Here is a 19,390-nt window from a genome sequence, read left to right as displayed (position 1 = left end):
TATGGTCAGGGCGTGAGTTGGGTGGGCAGTCTATGTTTGTTTTTCTATGTTTTGGGGCATTTCTATGTTTTCGGCCTAGTATGGTTCTCAATCAGAGGCAGGTGTCATTAGTTGTCTCTGATTGAGAATCATACTTAGGTAGCCTGGGTTGCACTGTTTGTTTGTGGGTGATTGTCTATGTTGATGGCTTGTTTCAGCACAGTCCATATGATTAGCTTCACGGTTGTTATTTTGTTTACTGGTTTTGTATAGTTTTTAGTGTTCACTACTTTCTTTATTAAAGATTGACCATGGACACTTACCACGCCGCGTATTGGTCCTCAGATCCTTTTCGCCTCTCCTCTTCAGATGAAGAGGAGGACGGCCGTGACAAAGAGTGGCAAGAAGAAAGCCATTTCTTAAAGATATCCATAAAAAGTGTTGTTTAAAGTTTGCCACAAGCCACCTGGGAGACACACCAAACATGTGGAAGAAGGTGCTCTGGTCAGATGAAACCAAAATTTAACTTTTTGGCAACATTGCAAAACGTTATGTTTGGCGTAAAAGCAACACAGCTGAACACACCATCCCCACTGTCAAACATGGTGGTGGCAGCATCATGGTTTGGGCCTGCTTTTCTTCAGCAGGGACAGGGAAGATGGTTAAAATTGATGGGAAGATGGATGGAGCCAAATACAGGACCATTCTGGAAGAAAACCTGATGGAGTCTGCAAAAGACCTGAGACTGGGACGGAGATTTGTCTTCCAACAAGACAATGATCCAAAACATAAAGCAAAATCTACAATGGAATGGTTCAAAAATAAACATATCCAGGTGTTAGAATGGCCAGGTCAAAGTCCAGACCTGAATCCAATCGAGAATCTGTGGAAAGAACTGAAAACTGCTGTTCACAAATGCTCTCCATCCAACCTCACTGAGCTCGAGCTGTTTTGCAAGGAGGAATGGGAAAAAATGTCAGTCTCTCGATGTGCAAAACTGATAGAGACATACCCCAAGCGACTTACAGCTGTAATCGCAGCAAAAGGTGGCGCTACAAAGTATTAACTTAAGGGGGCTGAATAATTTTGCACGCCCAATTTTTCAGTTTTTGATTTGTTAAAAAAGTTTGAAATATCCAATAAATGTCGTTCCACTTCATGATTGTGTCCCACTTGTTGTTGATTCTTCACAAAAAAATACAGTTTTATATCTTTATGTTTGAAGCCTGAAATGTGGCAAAAGGTCGCAAAGTTCAAGGGGGCCGAATACTTTCGCAAGGCACTGTATATAAGAAATATATAGAAACTATTACGCATTCAAGCGCCTGTCTCCCGAATCTCTTCATACCAATGTGACAACAATTCCTTAATAATCTTGACACAGGTCAGTGACCTCCTGCCTATAGGTTGTCTCATCGATCAGGCCAACCACCGTCGTGCCACCAGTAAACTTCATGATGGTGTAGGAGTAGCGCGTGGCCACGCGAAAATGGGTGAACAGGGAGTACAGGAGCGGACTAAGAGTGCACCCCTCAGGAGCCCCCATGTTGAGTGTCAGCTTGGCGGATGTGTTGTTGCCAACCCTCACCATTTGGGGGTGGCATGTCAGGAAGTTGAGGATTCAGTTGCAGGGGGAGTACCAGGGTCCTGAACTTAGTGATGAGCTTGGAGGGTGTGGGGGAAATTCTGAAGAAGAGAGAGAATGTAGACTCTTCCAACACACGTAATTATAAGATTAGCAAAAATGGAGTAACCAGCATCACTCAAGTAGTTCAATGCTGAAAGCCCATCGAACAAGAGTTGGGTCTCAGCTTTTATAGAAAGGTACATCCTCTTTTGTCTACGTGGCAGTTTAGCAGATGTGTGGAAACAGGTTCAAAACATAGTTTAAAAGGCGATTGGCTTGTCTGTGCACATCAAGATAGAATGAGGTTGATAGCACGAGAGCTCAAGAGTATAACTGTGTTTTGTCACAGTTCACACTAGTCTGTGCTCCTTCCTGCAAGGTTCCATACAGCTGACCTCCTGCAGATAGTAAACCCACGGGATGTCACAACTTTGCTAAATTAAATCAATTAACTTTCTGATTAATCCACATCTCTGTTTCCTTAACTCAGAAGCCCTCTCAATCACCATCACCATGGCGTATGTGTCGTTTCCACTCTAACACTTGTTTCCCTCTACAATCTCTACTATACTCTAACTCTGGCTTTCCGTCTATCGTTACTTAACCATGTGAACAAAAAGTTTTAAATGACAGACAAAACATGATACTTTCTGTTCACATGGATTCCACTGTCCTCCCTCCACTCATTAATCGTTTTGGTCTAAAAATGTAAAAGGTCATTTTAGGTTTGGCAACCCCAATGCAACCCAATTGCTCCTTTAATTCGACAAACGCCTCCTCACACTATTAACTCCACTCTAACGTCTCGTGACCCCTCCTCCCTTTCGTCAATTCTATAAAGCTATTTCAGAATAATGAATAAAGTGTCTCACAAGATTGAAAAAACCCCTAGGGTTTTCCTGAGTCTGCAAGGATTGTGCGTTCGTTCCAAAGAATGCATTGTTCCTACTCGATCACGTGTAATGTGCTTTGTGACGTCCAAAATCGAAACCCCCAAATATGTTATCTCTTCTTTCGCTGGTTGTACTTTCCCATATGATGCCTTGTGACCCTGCTCTGCCAAATAGTTTACTAATGTGGTGACGTCTGGCATATGAGTTTCTTTGTCTTTTATTGCCAATAACTATTTAACTACATACTGATCCAACACAGAACCCTGAAATTTGCCCCCTTTAGCGATTGTTTAAATGCAGCGTGATAGAAAGTTGGACTAATTGTAAACATCATTCGTGCTCTCCCCCATGTATACTGCCAATGTTTACTTGTTACCTTTTAGAATCCCCTTTCTTTGATTCTGGCAAGGATTATCAAAGCCCAAAATTCTCTCCACTTCCGTCATCGTGTAAAATGATCTGGGTTTTGGACCTATGCTCAAAGACATAGGTAGTAGCAGTATCGCTTTTGATTCTTCCTGTAACCCCGCTAAATATAATACTTATCCTGTCGTAATTTAAGCCAATTTCGAGCTCTACTGCCACTACACTCACTTTTGCAATGACCAACGGCTCCACACCTAAAACAAGGTGACTTTCATTGTGGCTGTATCTGATTCCATTCTCAAAACCTCCTTTACTATTTCATCCCAATGAAAAATGTTGGTCCACTACCCCCTCAATATCCATTTTGATAACAGGTTTCAAAACTGCCATCAAAGCATATGTACACATTTTATCAACATACTCAAATCAAATTGTATTAGTCACATGCGCAAAATGCAACAGGTGTAGGTAGGCCTTACAGTGAAATGCTTACCTACAAGCCCCTAACCAACAATGCAGTTTAAAAAATACAAATAAGAAATAAAAGGAACAAGTAATTAAAGAGCAGCAGTAAAAAGCAGCAGTAAAATAACAATAGGGAGACCATATACAGGGGGTACCGGTACAGAGTCAATGTGTAGGGGCACCGGTTAGTTGAGGTAATTGAGATAATATGTACATATTGGTAGTGACTATGCATAGACAATAACAGAGAGTAGCGGCGTCGTAAAAGAGGGGGTGGGGGGGAGCAATGCAAATAGTCTGGGTAGCCATTTGATTAGATGTTCAGGAGTCTTATGGCCTGGCGGTAGAAGCTGTTTAGAAGTCTCTTGGACCTAGACTTGGCACTGTTACCACTTGCCGTGTGGTAGCAGAGAGAACAGTCTATGACTAGGATGGCTGGAGTCTATGACCATTTTTAGGGCCTTCCTCTGACACCGCCTAGTATAGAGGTCCTGGATTGCAGGAAGCTTGGCCCCAGTGATGTACTGGGCCGTACGCACTACCCTCTGTAGTGCCTTGCGGTCGGAGGCCAAGCAGTTGCCATAACAGTCAGGATGTTCTCGATGGTGCAGCTGTGGAACCTTTTGAGGATCTGAGGACCCATGCCCAATCTTTTCAGTCTCCTGAGGGCAAATAGGTTTTGTCGTGCCCTCTTCACGACTGTCTTGGTGTGCTTGGACCATGTTAGTTTGTTGGTGATGTGGACACCAAGGAACTTGAAGCTCTCAACCTGCTCTACTACAGCCCCGTCGATGAGAATGGGGGAGTACTCAGTCCTCCTTTTCTTGTAGTCCACAATCATCTCCTTTGTCTTGATCACGTTGAAGGAGAGGTTGTTGTCACTGGCACCACACAGCCAGGTCTCTGACCTCCTCTCTATAAGCTGTCTCATCTTTGTCGGTGATCAGGCCTACCACTGTTGTGTCATCGGCAAACTTAATGATGGTGTTGGAGTCATGCCTGGCTGTGCAGTCATGAGTGAACAGGGAGCACAGGAGGACACTGAGCACGAACCCCTGAGGGGCCCCTGTGATGAGGATCAGTGTGGCGTATGTGTTGTTACCTACCCTTACCACCAGGGGCGGCCCATCTGGAAGTCCAGGATCCAGTTGCAGAGGGAGGTGTTTAGTCCCAGGGTCCTTAGCTTAGTGATGAGGGCACTATGGTGCTGAATGCTTAGCTGTCATCAATTAATATGATATGGTATGTAATAACTGTCACTGTTGGGACGACGTCATCGATGCACTTATTGATTATGCCAATGACTGATGTGGTGTACTCGTCAATGCCAGGTACTCGCTGTGCCGGGTGGAGATTATAACAGTACATGGCCAAGATGTTCAAACGTTCATAGATGACCAGCAGGGTCAAATAATAATAATCACAGTGGTTGTAGTGGGTGCAACAGGCCAGCACCTCAGGAGTAAATGTCAGTTGGCTTTTCATAACCGAGCATCCAGAGTTCGAGACAGCAGGTGCAGTAGAGCGAGAAAGTCGAAAACAGCAGGTCCGGGACAAGGTAGCACATCCAGTGAACAGGTCAGGGTTCCATAGCCGCAGGCAGAACAGTTGAAACTGGAGCAGCAGCACGACCTGGTGGACTGGGGACAGCAAGGAGTCATCAGGCCAGGTAGTCTTGAGGCATGGTCCCAAGCTCAGGTTCTCCTGGAGGGGAGGGAGAGAGAGAATTAGAGGAAGCATACTTAAATTCACACAGGATACTGGATAAGACAGGAGAATTACACCAGATATAACAGACTGACCCTTGCCCCCCGACACAAACTATTACAGCATAGATACTGGAGGTTGAGACAGGAGGGGTCAGGAGACACTGTGGCCCCATCCGACGATACCCCCGGACAGGGCCAACCAGCCAGGATATAATGCTACTAACTTTGCCAAAGCACAGCCCCCACACCACTAGAGGGATATCCGCAAACCACCAACTTACTACCCTGAGACAAGGCTGAGTATAGTCCACGAAGATCTCCCTGACGGCACGAACCCAAGGAAGATCACAGGAAGATCACGTTAGTGACTCAACCCACTCAAGTGGCGCACCCCTCCTAGGGATGGTATGGTCTGCAGCTCATCATGAGGTATTCTAACTCAGGCGAGCAAAACCTTGAGACTTCCTTAATTTAGAGATCACGCACTAGCTGTTGTTAAGCGACACACACCTCCCCCCATAACTTAACCTTACACAAAGCAGCCGTTCGGTTTTTACGATACATATAAAACCAACTAGATATATATTATCCATGTCCTTGCTCAGCCACGACTCTGAAAAACACAAGACGTTACATTTCTTCAGGTCCCATTGATAGTCTCGAACAGCTTGACCTGTTTGTTCTCAGTGATTGTACGTTCGCCAACAGAATGGAGGGTAGAGGCGGTTTATTTTCTCACCTGCGTATTCTCGTCAGGAAGCCCACTCTTGCACCGTCACTTCCCCTTTTGAGTCCCGGGGATTAGGATCCGAAATGTGCAGTACGTCCACAGCTGCCGACTCGCTGAAATATAAATCTTCATCCAAATCAAGGTTAGGGATCGTTGTTCTGATGTCCAAAGTTGCTTTCGGTCATAGGAAATGGATTAAATATTATGTACAAAAAGAAGTTACGATCAGCTTAAAACACAAAATGTCAGAATTGGTCAGGAGCCTGCCTGTAAGACGGCAGCTATCAGTTGCAGCGCTGTCTTCATAATATCATTTGTTTCCACGTTCCCTCTCCTCGCTGCCTCTCCTTGATTACCTTTTTCAAAATGAGGTGAGGAGAGGACAGAGGAGGAGGCAGGAGGCAAAGAAAACCAACTGAGATTCTCCCATTGAATCCATGAGGTTGCATGTTTATGCCAATTAAATGTTTATAGTTTAAAATGAATAAATGGTATCAAAAAGCTGTATACACGTAAAGTTGCGTCACTATGCACATTTCAACATTGATTGATTTGATAGTTTAAGCGGTTCAAGAAGTAGCATCTAGAATTTTGAACGTTTGACCATTAAAGTAGATGGTCATTGACATGCATTGAGTTTCATACAAATATGGTATTACAAAAAGTATAAATAGTATCAAGCAGTCTAAGTTGGGGCTATCTGCGTATTTTAAAGTTGATTGTGTTTATTTCCTTTGTTTTGTCATTATTTAGTATGGTCAGGGCGTGGATTGGGGTGGGCAGTCTATGTTTGTTTTTCTATGATTTGGGTATTTCTATGTTTCGGCCTAGTATGGTTCTCAATCAGAGGCAGGTGTCATTAGTTGTCTCTGATTGAGAATCATACTTAGGTAGCCCGGGTTTCACTGTGTGTTTGTGGGTGTTTGTTTCCGTGTCTTTCACCACACGGTACTGTTTTGGGTTTCGTTCATTCCACGTTTATTGTGTTTGTATTCAGTTGTTCATGTGTACATTTTCGTATTAAAAGAACCATGGACACTTACCACGCCGCATATTGGTCCTCCGATCCTTTTCGCCTCTCCTCTTCGGAAGAAGAGGAGGAAATCCCTTACACTACTAGACTAGTCTTGCTTTCAGCAAGCACACAAAATGTCAACCAAGATGACAGTTTACAGTGCCTTCAGAAAGTATTCACACCCCTTAACTTTTTCCACATTTTGTTGTGTTACAGCCTGAATTTAAAGTGGATTAAATGTAGATTTTGTGTCACTGATCTACACAAAATATAATACCCCATAATGTCAAAGTGGAATTATGTATTTAGAAATATTTCCTAATTAATAAAAAATATAAAGCCAAAATGTTTTGAGTCAATCACTATTCAACCATTTTGTAATGGCAAGCCTAAATAAATTCAGGAGTACACATGTCCTTAACCTATTACAGTCTAAGCCGGGGGAGGAGGCTCCACTAAACTATATGGAATTGTTTTAAGAAGGTCATACCAAGGATCATTTTGCTGTCCCCCCAAAAAATCAAAAGGAAATTTGTTATGAAATACTTGTGCTATGCCTGAGAGATATAAGATCAGGAAACATTTATTTCTTTTTACATGTATTTAACCCCTTATTTTTGGTACTAATCAGTCTAAGCCCTGTCTAAGTCGTGTAGCGGGATTCAGAATAAAATTATTCCAAAACATGCATTCTGGTTTGCAATAATCAAATGTTATTGGTCGAGTACACATAGTTTGCAGATGTTTTCATGGATGTAGTGAAATGCTTATGTTCCTAGCTCCAACGGTGCAGTAATACCTAACAATACAATACACACAAATCCAACAAATAAAAATAAAGAAATATTAGAACGAGCAATGTCAAAGTCCGGAAAATACATATATACACTGAGTGTACAAAACATGCTCTTTCCATGACATAGACTGACCAGGTGAATCCAGTGGCATTCGGAGGGTGAATGGGCAAGACAAAATATTTAAGTGCCTTTGAACAAGGTCTGGTAGTAAATGACAGGTGCACTGTTTTGAGTGTGTCAAGAACTGCAACGCTGCTGGGTTTTTCACAGGCAACAGTTTCCCGTGTGTATCAAGAATGGTGAACCACCCAAAGGACATCCAGCCAACTTTACACAAGTGTGGGAAGCATTAGTGTCAACATGGGCCAGCATCCCTGTGGAAAACTTTCGACACCTTGTAGAGTCCATGCCCCGATGAACTGAGGCTGTTCTGAGGGAAAAATGGAGTGCAACTCAATATTAGGAATGTGTTCCTAATAGGTAAATGATGGAGTGTATAGACATTATATGAATAGATAAGGTGTACACAGCAGTAGTTATATAAGATGAGCCTAGACTAGAATACAGTATATACATTTGAAGTGGGTAAAACAGTATGTAAACATTATTAAGGTGACCAGTGTTCAATGACTATGTACATAGGGCAGCAGTCTTTAATGTGCTGGGTTGAGTATGGGTGGTAGCCGGCTAGTAACAGTTTCTAAAGTTCAGGACAGGGTACTGGGCGCAAGCCAGCTAGTGGTGAATATTTAGTCTGATGGCCTGGAGATAGAAGCTGTTTGTCAGTCTCTCAGTCCCAGCTTTGATGCATCTGTACGGTCTCCGCCTTCTAGATGGTAACGGGTTGAACAGCCCTTGTAAAGGTTTGTGAGGGTCTTAGGGGGCAAGCCAAACTTCTTCAGCCTCCTGTGGTTGAAGAGGCGCTGTCTGTGTGGATGGACCCTTTCAGGTTGTGAGTGATGTGCATGCCAAGGAACGTAAAGCTTTTCACCCTCTCCACTGCAGCCCTGTTGATGTGGGCACGCTCCCTCTGCTGTCTCCTGAAGTCCACGATCAGCTCCATCGTTTTGTTGATGTTGAGGGAGAGGTTATTTTTCTAGCACCACTCTGCACTGTAGGCTACCAAGTTGTTGTTGGTAATCAGGCCTATCACTTGTGTCGTCTGCAGACTGAATTGGAAACATGCATGGCCATGCAGTCATGGGTTAATAGGGAGTACAGGAGGGGGCTGAGCATGCACTCTTGTGGTCCCCGTGTTTAGAATCAGCATTGCGAAGGTCCTGCATACCTTCACCAACTGGGATCGGCCCATCAGGAAGTCCAGGACCCAGTTCAGATGACTCAAAGTAATACTGCATAAAATGTGGAAGACTCAGCTGTATTTGCTGCCAAAGGTGAGTCTAACATGTATTGACTTAGTGGGTTGATTTATCAAGAGTTTTATTATCCATTTTTTTATTAGCATTTCTCTTCCACTTTGACTACAGTATTTTGTGTAGATTTTTGACAAGACAGTTAAATACATTTTAAACCCACTTTGAAACAGCAAAGTGTGTAAGTCAAGGGGTGTGAATACTTTCTGAAGGCACTGTATATGTTCAAAGTGCCATGAAAGTTGATCTATGCTAGTAGGTCACATTTAGTTGACAAAGGCTGAAAAATTACTGCCTGAGGAAGAATGGCAAACATGCCAACACTAAAGTATAAAAATGAATTGTGGGAAGTTAAACCAGTTTTAACTTTGAAAATCCCTACTAGGCCTAAATAGCCTAGCTTAAAGTATGTAGGATCTGGAGACTGAAATTGAGCAGAGCCAATTAGTTTGCATGTCAAGCATTAATACAGAAACCGGACAAGTTAGACCCATATTAATTTAGCCTTTTATTGTAGCCTACTGTTCCCACAGGAACAGTGGGACCAAACAAGTCAAAGAGCAGAGTTTTGTACATCCTCATCATGGCCCGCCTCCATGGAGGGCACCGTACTGTGGGCCCTATGAGCTTGGGACCAGTGCACAAGGAGTTTGTGGACCTACTGGTTTGAAGTGGCCGGGGAGGTGTGAGCCAGTGAGACTTGAATTTGGTTGGAGTGGCTTCACTTAAGGTGTGGAATGTATTTACTCTTTAGGGACAGGGGGCAGCATTGGGAAGTTTGGATGAAAAGCATGGCCAGAGTAAACTGCCTGCTACTCAGGCCCAGAAGCTAGAATATGCATAAATTAGTAGATTTGGATAGAAAACACTAACTTTTCCAAAACTATTAAAATAATGTTTGTGAGTATAACAGAACTCATATGGCAGGCGAAAACCTGAGAAAAATCCAACCAGGAAGTGGGAATTCTAAGGTTTGTAGTTCTCAAGTGAATGCCTATCGAATATCCAGTCTGTGGGGTCAGATTGCACTTCGTAAGGCTTCTACAATGAATTGGGAGCGAATAAGAGCTGTTTGAACCAGTGGTCTGGCTGAAAGCCTTTAGCTAAGTATCGAGAGTGGCCGTGAGCCCGAGCTCCGTTCCTTTTCCTTTCTAAAGACAAAGGAATTGTCTGGTTGGAATATTATTGAAAATTTATGATAAAAAAATTTATGATAAAAAACATCCTAAAGATTGATGAGAAACATCGTTTGACATGTTTCTACGAACTGTAATGGAAATTTTGACATTTCGTCTAGACTTTGTGGCCGCGCTTTGTGCATTTGGATTACTGGACTATACGGGCAAACAAAAAGGAGGTATTTGGACATTAAGATTAACTTTATCGAACAAAACAAACATTTGTCTAACATGGAGAGCTGGGAGTGCTACCAGATGAAGATTATCAAAGATTAGTGATTAATTTTAAAGCTATTTCTGACACCTCTCCTTCTTTGGAAAATGGCTGTATGGTTTTTGTGGCTAGGTGCTGTCCTAACATAATTGCATGGTATGCTTTTGCCTAAAGCCTTTTTGAAATCGGACACTATTTGGATTAACAAGAAGTTTATCTTTAAAATTGTGTATAATACTTGTATGTTTGAGGAATTTCTGTTTGAATTTGGCACCCTGCAATTTCACTGGCTGTAGGCCAGGTGTTCCACTAGCAGAACCCCCTTCCCAGAAAGGTTAATGAGCCATTTGGGACAGGCACTACAAAGTCAGCCCAATTCCCTTTGCTCAGGTCCTTATCCAGCATACCCGGAAGCTACAGATATGGAGAGAGAGAGAGAGGAACAGAACAAACAAACGTGCTCATCCATAACATCGATAAGTAAATACATATTGCCTATAGTAAATATGAACATTGACATAAGTGTGAAATGTATGTACTAAGACAGAGAAGTTAACTTGTGTTGACCCACATTGTTACCTTATCTGATAATGGAGCAGGGAGGAGTGATGAATGTGTGCGTGCGTTAAGGAACCAAATGCTGCCCGCAGCTAGTGACTGACTTCTACGTCACATTATCTTCCTCCTCTCCTGAAGCGACCAGGTTCGGAGCCTTGATAGGGAGTCCGCCGTGACTCTTTTCCTGCCTTGTGACGGACACAGAACCTGAAGGGCTGGAGCTCCAGATACCACCTGGTCACACGAGAATTCCGGTCCTTCATGGTCTGGATCCAGGTCAGGGCTCTGTGGTCTGTGTGCAGGTCAAATTCCCTCCCAAGAAGATAGTCTCCGTTACTATCTAGGGCCCACTTTATAGCCAGGCACTCCTTCTCAATTGTAGAATACCTGGTTTCCCTGGGCAACAGCTTCCGACTCAGGTACAGCCCAGGAAGCTCTTCTCCTGGCTCCCCTTGGGCCAGTACAGCTCCAATTCCCACAGCTGAAGTGTCCACCTGCACGAGAAATCTCTCGGCCACTCACACTTCAGGAGGTTAAGCGTGAGGCCTGCATCATGGATCTTCCCCAGGACTCTGCTAAGATGCTGTATGTGCTCCTCCCAGGAGTGGCTGTAGATCACCACGTCATCCAAGTAAGCAGCACAGTAATCGTCACAGTCCTGGAGGACCTTGTCCATCAGCCTCTGGAAAGTCGTAGGGGCCCCATGAAGGCCAAACGGCATGACCTTGAACTGGCCCAATGGCGTCCGGAATGCAGTGTAGGCCTTGGATTGTTCATCTAGGGGCACCTGCCAGTACCCTTTGCAGAGATCCAATGTGGTGATATAATGAGCTCTACCTATTCTCTCCAGTAAGTCATCAATGCGGGGCATGGGGTAGGCATCAAACTGGGAGATGTTATTCACCTTACGGAAGTCCATGCAGACACGCAATGATGGGACAATGACAATAGGGCTGCTCCATTCACTTGAAGATGGCTCGACAACATCCCTTTCTATCATGGTGTGGACCTCTTCCTTGAGGGCTACCACCAGCCTCTCAGGCACACGGTAAGGATGCTGGGGGACAGGGTTCTGGCCAGGCTTCAAACGAATGACGTGTTCTAGGACTTTGGTTCCTCCTGGTCTCTGACTGCAGAGGGACGGATACTTGCCAAACAGCTGCTTCAGCTCATCTTGCTTGTTTTCTTCTAGGTGAGCCAGTATGACTTCTGCTCGTCCTTTCCATACTCTGTGACCCCATCCGACTCGTCATCTGCGGATCAGAAAGGACTTTCCCTTGGATAGTTCCTCTTTCTCCTCCCAGGCCTTGAGGTTCACATGATAGGTTTGCTTCTTCTTACCCTTGTCCGGGTGCAGCACCTCGTAGGTCACCGGGCCCATCTTCCTCCCGATTAGGTACGGTCCTTGCCATTGCGCAAGGAGCTTGCTGGTAGATGAGGGAAGGAGGAGCAGGACTTTCTGTCCTGGCTCAAACTCTCTGTGGCGAGCGTGCTAGTCATACCCTCTCTTCTGGACCTTCTGAAGGTTTGCCCTGGCTTCCTCTCGGTACCGCTCCAACCTGTCTCGCATCTGAAGGAAGTACTGGACAATCCCCTGTCCTGGGGTAGCTACTGGGGAACCTTCCCAGCACTTCTTCAGCAGGTCCAGTGGTCCCTGCACAGGCCATCCATAGAGGAGTTCGATTGGTGAGAAACCTGTCGATGCCTGAGGCACATCCCTGTAAGCAAAAAGCAGAAAGGGTAACCACTTATCCCAGTCTTTACCAGTGTCAGCCACAAACTTCCTCAGCATGTTCTTGAGCGTTTGGTTGAATCTCTCTACGAGCCCATCAGTTTGTGGATGGTAGGGAGTGGTCCTCAAGCCTTTAATGCCCAGCTGTCAATGGAGTTGAACCATCAGTCGCGAGGTAAAGTTTGTCCCTTGGTCCGTCAGGATTTCATCTGGGATTCCTACACGAGAGAAGAGCTGAACAAGAGCACTGATTATTTTTGGAGTGGTTATGGAACGGAGTGGGAAGGCTTCTGGGAACCGGGTGGCATAGTCACAGATCACCAATATATACACTTGTAACCTGCGCTACTCTTCTCCAAGGGTCCAACCATTTCCATTGCAATTCTCTTGAATGGGGTAGAGATAACTGGCAGTGAACATAGAGCCCGGTCAGACCTACGGACAGCACTGGTTTTCTGACACGTGGGGCATGATTTGCAGTAGGTTTGTACATCAGTATACATGGAGGGCCAAAAGAAACAGGAGCCTAAGATAGGTCTTATGTTGCCCTAGATGACCTGCCCATGGAACTGTATGTGCAAGGTTGAGAACAAGTGGTCTACAGGTAGATGGCACCACCAACTTCCTGCTATCTGCCTCTGACCCAAGGTAGAGTATGTGGTTGTCTGTGTAAATCCCCCCACATGAAGATTGACAAGGCCTTAGCTGGGGACAGTCAAACATTTCAAGGTTGCGTCAGACTTCTGCAGTGTAGGAAAATTCTGCGGAACATCCCATTGCACCTCTAACCCAGACACATCAGCAACAGGTACAGGGGTTCCCACATACTTCAAGACACCGCTGGCGGCGTGACTTTCTGGGCCCTTTGGTTCCCCCCCTCGCACAAGTCAGGCAGAGGTTGTAAACCAGCTTTGGCCTGGGCACGAGTGACATCTGAACATCAGACTGGCAACTGACTGCTCATATAGCTGACCCCCCACACTTCCCAACAGATCAGAGAGTACAGGCACATGCCTCCCCAAAATCATCTCAAAAGGCAATCCACCTTGCTGTGCTGCTGTTCCAGTTTCAATTGTTCTGCCTGTGGCTATGGAACCCTGACCTGTTCACCGGATGTGCTACCTGTCCCAGACGTGCTGGTTTTCAACTCTAGAGACAGGAGAGGTAGAGGTGCTGACCTGTTGCACCCTTGACAACTGTGATTATTAGTTGACCATGCTGGTAATTTATTAACATTTCGGCCATGTTCTGTTATAATCTCCACCCGGTACAGACAGAAGAGGACTGGCCACCCCACAGAGCCTGGTTCCTCTAGGTTTTGGCCTTTCTAAGGAGTTTTTCCTAGCCACTGTGCTTCTACACCTGCATTGCTTACCGTTTGGAGTTTTAGACTGGGTTTCTGTACAGCACTTTGAGAAATCAGCTGATCTAAGGGCTATATACATCAATTTGATGATTATATCACTATCATATATTTACAGTTACTGCTAATATGACCCCATTTTCTCCAAAACAATACAAGGCAGGATACTTGTCCACATGAATAAGCATGTATTTAATGTTGCATTTGACGAAATGAGCAGTTACTGCCTTTTTGCTTGGCAGGGCAGTATAGGCATCAAAATAATCAAATGTCTTCACAAAAATGTTTTACAAGTGGGTTAAATGTCAAAGGTTAACTTTTGTATCTGTACAAATGAGCCTGTGAAAGCAGTTGCCACTGACAGGTGAAGGTTGCTGGCCAACATGTGGCCGATTGTTCCATTCACAGGAATGCTCACAGCGAGGGCATGTCTGCATGATGCTGATGAGGGCCCCCTTGCAGCCTAGAGAAGACCAGCATGTTGGGCTGCAAACTGGACATTTCGAATAACGGCAGCAGGCAATCTGGTAGGTCCCGGCATCCGTTCAGAAATAGGGGATCAGTCTGGCACCAACTGTGCACTAACAGACGGTCAATGGTCATCCCTCAAATATAAAAATAGCTCAAAAAACAATTGTTTGGAAGCTAATGTGACGCTTTAGATGTAGACTGGTTCCTGATTGGATTAGATTCAGGCCAGTGACACCATCTGACATGTTTTGCTATGGCCCTGGGTTGGTTTTAGTTTAGCTTATCAGTACACTTGTCAGACACGAGTATCACCATAATGGCATTCAATTTGTGCCCTAGACATTGGTTGCACCCCAGGCTAATGTGACAGTTGTCAAATTACACTTGGTGGCATGGGAAACACTGTACGATGACATTGCTAAAAGCAAATTAGGAAACTGCCATGTGAAATTCTAGAGGGCAATGTTAATTACTAGCAAATTAGTCTAACTAGCAATGCTAATATTCGCTAGCTAAAATAATTCCAATCTGAAGGTTGTGTTCAAGCCTAGCGGTACCCGTTTGTTTTAACCCCACCAAACCTTATCCGTTTAACATTCAAAATTAATAGCTAAACGTAGTGTTTCAACCACATCCAAAACCTTAACTTCAAAAGGTGACAGAAACTGAATACTGCACAGGAGTCAACCCAGGGTGTCAAACACTGACATTGAAAAATGTGGCTCAACGTCACACTTAAGTCAAATTGGTGAAACCAAGAGATCATTGCATAAAGTATCAAACGAGGTGTTCAGTATGCACCGTTCCTACTAGGCCACGATAGCCTAGCCAGGTCTGGAGACAAATGGAACAGAGCCAATTAGTTGGCACGTCAAGCTTTAGACTACAGAGACAAATCAGTTAGGCCCATGTCATTTTATTGTAGCCTACAAGAACAAATACATTTTGTCACAAGTACATTTCAAATAATTAGTTAACACATGACAATTTAAACTAAAATGATACTTCAAATAGTCACAAGCTTTGGAAATACTACAGCTATGCATGCCAAAGATCAGAATAATGGATACATTATGTTCCACAATGCACCTCAACTTCCTTATATTAGTAGACTACCCAAACACTGCACAAATTTACGCTTCATACATTTAAGAAACAACCCTGCCATCTACACAAGACAAGTGGGACCAAACGAGTCAAAGAGTCCAGTTTCACACATCCTTGTCATGGCCTGCCACCATGGAGGGGTCCACACCATAGGCCCTATGGCCAGTGCACAAGTTGTATAGGCCTACTGGTTTGAAGTGGCCAGGGAGGTGTGAGCCCAAATAAGAAATCCCAACAGTGAATTAGAACGATGTTCTGCAGCACTGCAACAGCCTAATTGCACTCAATCTATGGTTAGGTGAACACACAACTGCCTTTAAGTTATAAAAGTGTGCTCGTCCTAAAATAATTTCCCCATCTAGGCCGCTGATGTTAGTCATTGCAGTGTCTGTTACGTGCACAGGAGCCTTCTAGAAGCGGCCGTGTAGGAGAGCGCCTGCCAACGCGATGGAAAAGAGCGTGACTGAGCTGGACAGCAAGGACACACTGGCTCCTTTGGGAATGGTGATGTTCTTGGTAGCGACAACATCGGGCATCTTGGTCATGTTGGAACTAGCGCCGCCAGCTTCGGTCATAGCAGTCATGCCAGGGGACTTTGTGGTAGTGTTTTGCGCGTGGACCTAAAACAAGCATGGGAGTGTCACTGACTGAACATTGGCCAAAGTTCACATGTGAAACCATTTAAAAATTAAATATGAAACATTTGACAAATCGGCACAATTCCCAATACATCACACTTTCGTCAGACTAATTTCAAGCTGCAAAAAAATGCATGCGTAAAGTTAAGATCTAGCCTACATAAGGTGTAGGTACGTAGGTAGTCCTGTGCCTAAGAAAATAACCCTACGGCAAATATGTTTCCCAAACAAAATGCACTTCAAATAAAATGTCATTAAATTAGTACGAGCCCTCACCTGGTTGGAAATGTGTTCATAGCATATAGGTCAACTGTCATTCCTGGATTCAAAGTTGCACCGCCTAAGGCACGTTAGATTTCGAATACATTTTGGCGTTATAAGACTCATCTGAGGAGAAGTATCCACGCCATCATTAGGTTCTCAATGAGAAAATCCACCAATTGCCAATAAACCCTACATTTAGATTCAGTATGATCCATTTATGGTTTCAAAAGCCAATGTTGCACCTGTTGAAATGCATTTATTATACACAATGGACATCCTAATTAAAACAGATTAGAAACAAACATGGTAAAGAGTAAGTCAATTTATAAGATCTTAACCTACCTGTGATGAACAAGGCAACGCAAGGAGAAGGAATCCAATGTAAGCCGTCAACACTTTAGCCATTTTGTTGTCGGTTTCTTTCTCAGCCGCTTAGTGTCACTGTCCTGTCGATGGCTTTTTCACAGTGAATGACTGGAGGACAAATCTAAGGGATTTTATACCCCCACCATGTGACGTCAGGTCAAAAAGACGCATCCCCAAAACCACCTGTCCTTTCCTGCAATGGAAACGTACACTTTATCTGAAACCTCATCATAAACCACACCACTAAGACCTCTTCTTTGACAAAATATAAGGGTGTGACTTTCAGCAATACAAATACTTGCCTTTGTTTTATTAATAATGGGCTTTTATTTAGGCCTATATTCCTGTAACAGTCAATGAATATCCCTATTAATTCACAGGTTTATAATTTGAAGATTTTGACATATTAGGCTAGGGTCTCCCTTCCTACTAAGATGTATCACGGTTGTTCTCCCTGAACATGATGGGGGAATTTTCTACAATACTATTATAGGTTATAGCCTATGGTTTTCAAAATGTTGGCTATTATGAAAGACATTCTGCCTTAAATGGCAAATCAATGTTTTACACATAAACAGTTCTTACCTTCGTACCTCTTGCGCTAAAAATAAACAAATTACCACAACGCAATTCAATTAATTTGTCCCTTCATAGTGTCCGTAGAATTCTCTTCTGGAGGACCATATCACAACAACAAACCAACCAAACGGTCTCTTTTAAAAATGTTGGTAGCTAGATCTGAATATTACAAAGTGCTTGCCTCTCCATGCTGCTGTGCCGCATCTTAGCAGTGAGCCTGACCGTGCCCGGAGAGGCGCCCTACTCCACCCCCCCCCCCCGCACTCTCTTTCAACTCCAGCTGATGTCAAAATGTCAGCTCCACTGAATGCACCGTTCAGTCTGCAGCCGCCGTTCATCTCAGGATCGGACTGTTTGTTCTTGTGTTGTCATTTCCAGGGGCTGATCGACCGGGACTATACACCAGTGTTCTGGTCTCCTTCCTCCCCGTAGGCAGCACTGAGTGCCTTCTGGATGTCACAAGTCTTTGCTACACACCTTTGGTGGCTTTCTCTGTCCCTCCTCATTCTTAGCCCCCCTCTCACCCCTCCTTCCATTCTCCCCCTCCATACCTCTATTTCTTCCTCTACCTTCTATCTCCCCAGGACGGCTCTTTCGGAGGCAGAAATAGAGTATAACCCCCAGCATGTGAGCAAGGCAATCTACACCACCTTCGCCCTGGTCAACCTGCCCCCTAAGATGGCAGAAGCTGAGGGGGAGTTGGGCAACATTTCTGTGTTGGTGTGGACCACCCAACCATGGACCATTCCAGCCAACCATGCTATCTGCCACTGTCAACAGACTACCTCCAGACTGCACGTTCACTAGAATCACTAACATGATAAGGTATATCTCCTATCTGTTGTAAATGTTGGGGCTCCCAAGTGGCGCAGCGGTCTAAGGCACTGCATCTCAGTGCTAGAGTTGTCACCACAGACCCTAGTTCAATTCCAGGCTGTATAACAACCAGCTGTGATTGGGAGTCCCATAGGGCAGCGCACAATTGGCTCAGAAGGAGGTTCCATTGCTTCCGGCTAATCTTTTGACCATGGGGAAAGGAACAAGATTGGTCTACACAGCTCCTGCCCATGGGATGGAGAACTACAGTGTGGTCTCACTATTTGAACTAACAGTTGTGCGTTCATTTAGTTGACTGATATAGCAGCTAGATTGACAGAGCTGAGTGAGTTCACCAGCTTGGATGCCAGTTAGTTTCTGATGAGCCTCCTCCTGAAACAGTCTGGCGTCCAGGCTAATACAGTAGATTGTAAGTCTTTATGAACTTCCAATTATATATGTACGGCTGTGTGTGTTTCTCCTGTTCCAGGAGTGTATGGCGGATGAGGAAGGTAGGTTCAATGAGCTAGCTGGGCCTGAGCTACAGAATCTGTCTGTGATGGGGGAGGGAAACGACACGGGTAGGAATAAACTGTGTGTGAGCGACAAAGAGTTCTAGTTCAGCTTCTGCCACTCTGTACACGCTTTTGTTTGTTTTCTCTGTGTGTGTGTGTCAGTGATTTCCATGCTGAAGGCGGTCGGTGCTCTAGTGAAGGAGGAGGAGTGTGTCCACAGCTATCTGGATGACCGGGGGAGTAAACAGCCTGTAGTCATCAGACCCAGCAAATAGTGGTTCATCAACACCGCCAGCCTCGAAGACAATGCCAAGGTAGGAGTCGCACACTGGGAATAACTTTTATAAACAGCATATGATTCTCAGTTCTCACTGAGATAAATCTAAGAAATATTATTTCAAACAGGCGATGACTCTAACTCACGTAACTTAGAACAAGTCCCACACAGTTAGTTGGACTCTTAGAAACTGAGAACGTGTCTTGCTCTAGGATTAAGAAACTCTTTCTGACTGTGTGTGTAGGACGGGCTGGCAAAGATGCGTGTAATGCCAGAGTCAGCGAGGGGCAGTCTGTTTGCCCAGCTGGACAGGAGACCGTCCTGGTGTATCTCTCACCAGAGAAGCTGGGGTATGCCC

Source organism: Oncorhynchus clarkii, chromosome 25 (genome assembly GCF_045791955.1).
Source record: "Oncorhynchus clarkii lewisi isolate Uvic-CL-2024 chromosome 25, UVic_Ocla_1.0, whole genome shotgun sequence".
NCBI lineage: Eukaryota > Metazoa > Chordata > Actinopteri > Salmoniformes > Salmonidae > Oncorhynchus > Oncorhynchus clarkii.
This window is presented reverse-complemented; position numbering follows the sequence as displayed.